The sequence below is a fragment of the Nipponia nippon genome, unplaced genomic scaffold, assembly GCF_047370975.1.
Source record: "Nipponia nippon isolate SJK-2023a ecotype South Korea unplaced genomic scaffold, ASM4737097v1 scaffold_32, whole genome shotgun sequence".
In the NCBI taxonomy this organism is placed as follows: Eukaryota; Metazoa; Chordata; class Aves; order Pelecaniformes; family Threskiornithidae; genus Nipponia; species Nipponia nippon.
This window is the reverse complement of record NW_028262350.1, coordinates 23137-29136: the sequence shown is the minus strand read 5'-3', so window position 1 is coordinate 29136 and position 6000 is coordinate 23137.

The following is a 6000-nucleotide window of genomic DNA, read 5'->3' as shown; positions in this document are numbered from 1 at the left end:
TTTCCGTCTCCTTTTATCCCCTTTGCTGTCTTTATTGTGCTGTCTTTGTTTTAAATTTTCTTTCTCCGCCTTTAGTTTGCTGTCCCTAGTTTTTAGTTTGCCCCTTCATTTCCCTTACACTCGTTGTTTTGCATGTTTTCTTCCTATGGCCACTTTTATCCTATTCAATGTTTGTAGTTTTTAATGATTTCTTGTCCTTCCTTAGTGTGGCCGCTTTTTAAAATTGCTGGTTATGTCCGTGTTGTAGTTCACCATTGGTACTTTTTTAGTCCTTTCTTCTCTCAGTCCTTTGGCTTTTAAAATGTTCTACTTTTATCTCATTTGCTGTCATTAGTTTTTAATTGTCCTTTCTTGCCTTTCCTCGGTGCCACTGCTTTTTACATTTTCTTTTCCCTCTCCGTTTTATTTCACCGATGCTATTTTTTAATTTCTTCCTTATTTCCTTCATCGCCGTTCCCTTTAACATTTTCCGTCTCCTTTTATTTCCCCGTCTTCATGTTTTAATTATTTCTTGTCTTTCCTTGGCACCCTTGTTTTTTTGAATTTTCCTTCTCCATCCCTTTAGTTCCCTGTCCTATTCTTTCATTTTCCCATTTACTTCCCTAATCCCTGTTGCTTTTCCAGTGTTCTAGGTTTACTTTTTCCACTTGGATTTATTGATTTGTAATTAGTTCTTCTCTTCCCTTACTGCTCTCACTTTTTAGATTCTCTTTCTACACCTCCAATCTTGTTCGCCGTCGGTGTTTATTAATTTTTGCCTTATTTCTTCAATCGCCATTGCTGTTAAAAGTTTCTGTCTACTTTTATTCCATTTGCTGTCTTTATTTTTTAATTATTCTTCATCTATATTAGTACCTTTGCTTTTTCCATTTTCTTTCTAAATCTCTGTTTTAGTTAACTGTCCTCTTTTTATGTGTTTTTTCTCTTTGTTCCTCTAATCTCCGTCATTGTTGAAGTGTTTTCCTTTTATCCCATTCCCTGTCTTTACTTTGCCGTCGGTATTTTTTCATTATATCTTGTCTTTCCTTAGTGCCCTCCATTTTAAAATGTTGTTTCGACATCTCTGCTTTAGTTTGCCATGGCTATTTTTTCATTTGCTCAATATGGTCCCCTGACAACATCTCTACTGTGTTGAAATCCCCCTCAGAGTTCCTCGTTGTTATCTGTGAGGCTTTGCCGAGCTCTCATGAGACATCCCCTACGCCCTAGAGCCCCGTTTTAGCTCAGCAGGGCACTTTGCACAGCTCTTTTCCCCTCTGAACCCTTCCTGAGTCTGCCTCTGTTAACCCAGTCAGTCTTTCTGTCCTCTCACCTATTCGGTGCACCTCTGTTCAGTCCCTGGTCCCTGAGGACATCTGTACTTTGTTCAACTCCCTTTTGAGCTCACTGCATCCTCGAGACTTCTTTGGTCTCTCTGGCCCCTTCAGAACCTCTCTAATCCCTGTGACCGTGCTTCTTGTTCTGTCAGAACCTCTTCCAAAGCCATCTTTGTGCTCCACAGCAGTCTGTTTGGTTTTTTTTGTCTTATACTACATTTCTATTTGGTAGCTGGTACCCCAAAGATGTCTATCATCGGCTCAGATCTCATCTTGAGTTTTTCAGAGAAGGCAATAGCCTTCATCTATTTCTATCAACTCATCTCCCATGGTGGTTTTTGTTGCGTTTTGCAATTTATATTTGTTCTAGCTACTTACATGTTAATTAGGCTGCTTCATACAGCCTCTGAGACATTTTTTGTATTTCTATGGGGTTTTTGTGGTTTTTGTCTTTTAGGACTCATCTAGTTCTATTAAGGGAGTCTGTCGGAGAGACTGTCGAGGTGTCTCTGAATTGTCAGTGATTTATAGTAAATAACTCACTTTGCAACCAGAGACATTTTTGAGAAGGGATTCTTATGGGATCTAATTCTGCTTTGTCATTCAGTCCTATCTGGAACGTACTTCCAGTAGAAGTTAGGTAGCATGCATGGTCTTGCTGGAAACAAAGTGTAACCCCATATAATTCTGTTTTTTTTTTTTTAGAGGAAACTAAAGAGCATAGTTTTTGATAATATTGCTATTGTGTTTAATGAGCTATTTTCCTACATAGCCTCATATGACATCTATCTTGTTCTATCCACACCCCAGAAAAATTGTATATAATTCCCTACCTGGTCATATCACTGATGCAATAGATGTAGTTGTAGTAAAAGAGCAGATCTTGTCATTTTCAGTAACTGTTGCTTTCTCTGTTCAGTGCTTTGCATGCTGCAAAGCTAAGGCATAGGAGAAAACTCCCTGCTGCTCCTCCAGCCGCCTTTATGCCTTCTGGTGGTTTGCCCCTCACCTTTCCCAGGTGAATGTGGGAAGGGTGGTGGGCGGGGCCCAGGGTATATGAGCTGCAGCTTCTGCTCAGGGAGCTCATTCTGCTTCTGGGCTTCTCTGGTATTAGTGCTCTGTTGTTCCTTCAGTTGACTGCAGATTTTGGCCTGCCTCAGCTATTTGGGCAGGTGTATTTTGATACTGAGAGAAGCAGAAGTGTTTGAGGTAAGGACTTTGAGACTAGTCAAGGTTCAGCAGCATATATAGTAAAAAGTACACTTGTGTGCAGCTTTTTTCTTTTTTTTTTTTCTGGTCATCACTTTTGTATTGGGTGTTCAGGAGTGGCAAGGTGGTTTAATAGTCTAAGTTTGGATTTTCTTTTTTTATTCTAAGCACACTGTATTTTTCTGGAATTCCTGGTTCTATTGAAGATAGAACCTTGTTTTCCTCATTAGTTCTGCCATGCAAGTTCTTGACACTATCTCTTAATAGGGCTGATGGTGAGAAGATCTAGCAGGGGTTAAGCTGGGCATCTTGTATCCATCTGTATATGGAGGTTTGGCATTTTTCAAGAAAGCAGCAGGGACATAAGGCACAGTGTCTCTCAGGGTATGGAATGGTTCATTATTTTTCTCAATTGCTGACAGGGTACCGTGTTGTCTCTAGAACCTTTGCGGATTGCAGCAGGCCCCTCACAGATCATAAGCGTGAGGACTTCACTTATTCTGTGGGCCTGTAGCAGAGCCTGGAGTCTGCGGGAAGGTGAAAGGTAAGGGGTGCTCACAGAACAGGGCACAGCTCAGAAGAGCAGCCCCCAAGGAGTGGCTGACATGGGGGGGGGGGGGGGGTTGGCGTGCAAATTTAAGGCAGGAACTATCAGGAAGGAGTGGGCTTCCTTCCCTGCCAGTTCAGGAGAAGAGAAGGGGTTTCTCAAAGCTTTGGGACCAGGGGATAGTTGGGAAAAGGAGGTGGGTTCATCAGCCTTTCTCAGATGGGTTTTGCAGTTTTATTTGGCTCTTGCTGAGGTCTGTTCTGCTTTTGTCTCCCCACAGATGATGGGAGATAGAACAAAGTCACGAGAGATGCAGCGTAAACTGTCTGGGCTTCCACATCGCAACATGCAAGGCTGAACATCAGACAAGTCTCAACTCAGAAAGCATACATTAAGGTACATTAAAATATACCCTCTGGAACTCTCAGGTCTCTGCTCCTCTGTGCCTCTTGCTTATTTCATTTCCTGACCTAATTTTTGCATCCATCCTTTTCACTGTCCATCAGGATGCCACAGAAATTGTAACTTAGAGGCATTGACTAGGCACTTATTTCCAGTGCAGGCTTGAGTCACTCTGTTCCCTTGTACTTCTTGGAGAAGAGGATGTGTATTTGTGCTTTTAAAAGTCTCCAGGGAGGGGTGTGTCTCTTATCAGAGTCCTGGGCCTGCAAGCTTTTTCTGTTTTTCTCTTTTTGCCTTTTTCCTGAAGTGTCCAATGAGGCTTACTCTAGTGTTGGTCATGACAATGATGTTCATGTTTATAGTGTTTTTAGCACCGGTTTCTGTAGTTGTAAGGTGTCCATTTTAGATCTTTGAGTCACTGTGTCATGCCGTTGTGGCTTTTCCATTGGCAGACTGCCACTGTAATTCTCTAAGGGGCTTTGTAGGTAATCGGGCTGAAGGGTCTCAAGCCTCTTTCGTGGCGGACCTCTAGTCCTTGTGGCTTCATCCATTGGGCAGTCTCAGTTGCTGCACAGTGCAATGTTCTGGGTTTTTTTTGAGCTTCCTGGGTTTTTAATATTTTCTGGGTTTTGGTTAGAATTTTTTGCAGGATTTCTGCTGCTTATTCCTGCAGGTAAGGTCAGGTTGTCTTCTGACATCCAGGTCCCTGTGGCTCTCTTTCCTCTCTCTTTGTTTTTCCTTTTGTAGTTATCCTCGCCAGTGTTTTCCCACGATGGGAAAGCAGTATATAACATCTGTGTGTGTCTCCACAATCTCCCAAGGTGGGCCCGGCATCGAAGATTACAGTTCCTGAGTCATTGAAGATGCTCTCACTATGAGCAGGCCCCTGACATGGACGCTGACCCTGGAGGTGTGGCACGGGAGGTGAGCAGAGCTGCATTAGCGGGCTGGGGGAAACGATGAGTTGGGGATGTGGCTATTGGGGCAGGGGAAAGAAGAGGGAAGGGTGTCTACTTCTTATGGGTATTACAGTTTGTCTTGTGTTTTTTTTAACTCACTGATGTTGCTGCATAAGCCTGGCAGGTCGGAGCACAAAGCATGAATTGGCAAGGTTAGCAGAGCGAAGAAGTCGGAATGGGGAAGGTTCACCGTTTGCTAGGGTATTTGTCAGCATCCGTTTGACTTTGTATTATTGTCATGGCAGATGCACAGTAGGGAGCTGGACACCGAAGGGATGAGGCAAGTGGAGCGTTGTGAGAAGGTAGGCTGGCACGCAGCGATGGAGGGAACACGCCCCTGTCGGTGCCTATGTGACTAGCTAATGCTCTGTTTTGAAGGCATAAAGTGACTCGCAAAACTACGTGTAAAGCAGAATGTCTGGCCCAAGGTCATTAGGCAAGGTGGGTGATGAACAGCAAGCCATAGCAGCAGTTATTTTTGAGGTGTAGAATTGTTTGAGCACGTGACCGCTTCCAGGCACAACGGTTGCTTTATATTTTTAGTTTTCTAGGTGCCACGGGTGATGCTGGCCACAACATCTGGCATTAGACTAGGAGCGAGCAGAATGCCACAACACTTCTGAGGAGGGTGTCATTGCGGAAGAGGTCAGTGTTGACTGGTGTGATGCTGACTGATGGCACTCCATGTTTGCAGATAAGGAAGAGGATCTGGGTGATTGCAGCAACATCCTAGGTAGCCTATGTGGTCTTTTTAAAAGATGGTTTCTGACCCCCAGCCCTCTGAAAGGCAAGTTGAGGGCTGAAGCTATCTTTCTGCAGGTGGTTGGTTGGGTGGGGGAAGTGCAGGTGGGGCAGGCAGGGGTTTTAAAATCAGTGTAGTGGGAGAAGGTGGTTTGAGATTGGGCACATTTGGGCAGAGAGAGGGCACGGGGTCCTTCCTGTAAAACAGGAGCGTCTGCCGGGCAGGGCAGGTCCAGCCTGTGTGTGTGTTACTGTGTAGTCTTTGTAGTTTGTCTTCTGTGTCTCATACCATACCATAATCAGGTCTTGATGCCTCCATTCTTCTCTGTGTCTGGCAGGCACGTTGCAATATGTCACAAGCCTTGGCTCGTCAGCATAATGCTAACTGAGTGCTTCCTTTCTTGAATTATAAGTTTATCATGTGGATCTGTCTTGTGTATCTTGCATATCAGAAGCTTATGGACAGTAATTTATTGCAGTGGCAATTTAAGGCAGTGTCAGCATCGCCGCTCAAGAGCGGTCTGTTTTCCTGGAGTCATTTTCTGGGATGTGTTCCCTGCGTCTTAACATTCTTAGGTCTTTAAGCCTGGCTTCTCACACATCCATCATCCCATTTACAGATGTATCTTTTTATATATCTTTTATCACTGGCGATGGCATTCGACTGTTGTGGGGCTGCCGTAGGTTCTTCCTCATGGCCCCATTGATCTTCTCGCCTGATGGCATCTCTGGGCCAGGACTCATTCCTCTTGCTAAGAGTTTTCTCAGATCTCTGGATCATGTCATCTGTAGTGTTTGTGTGCAATGTCGTTCTGTGTGTGTATAT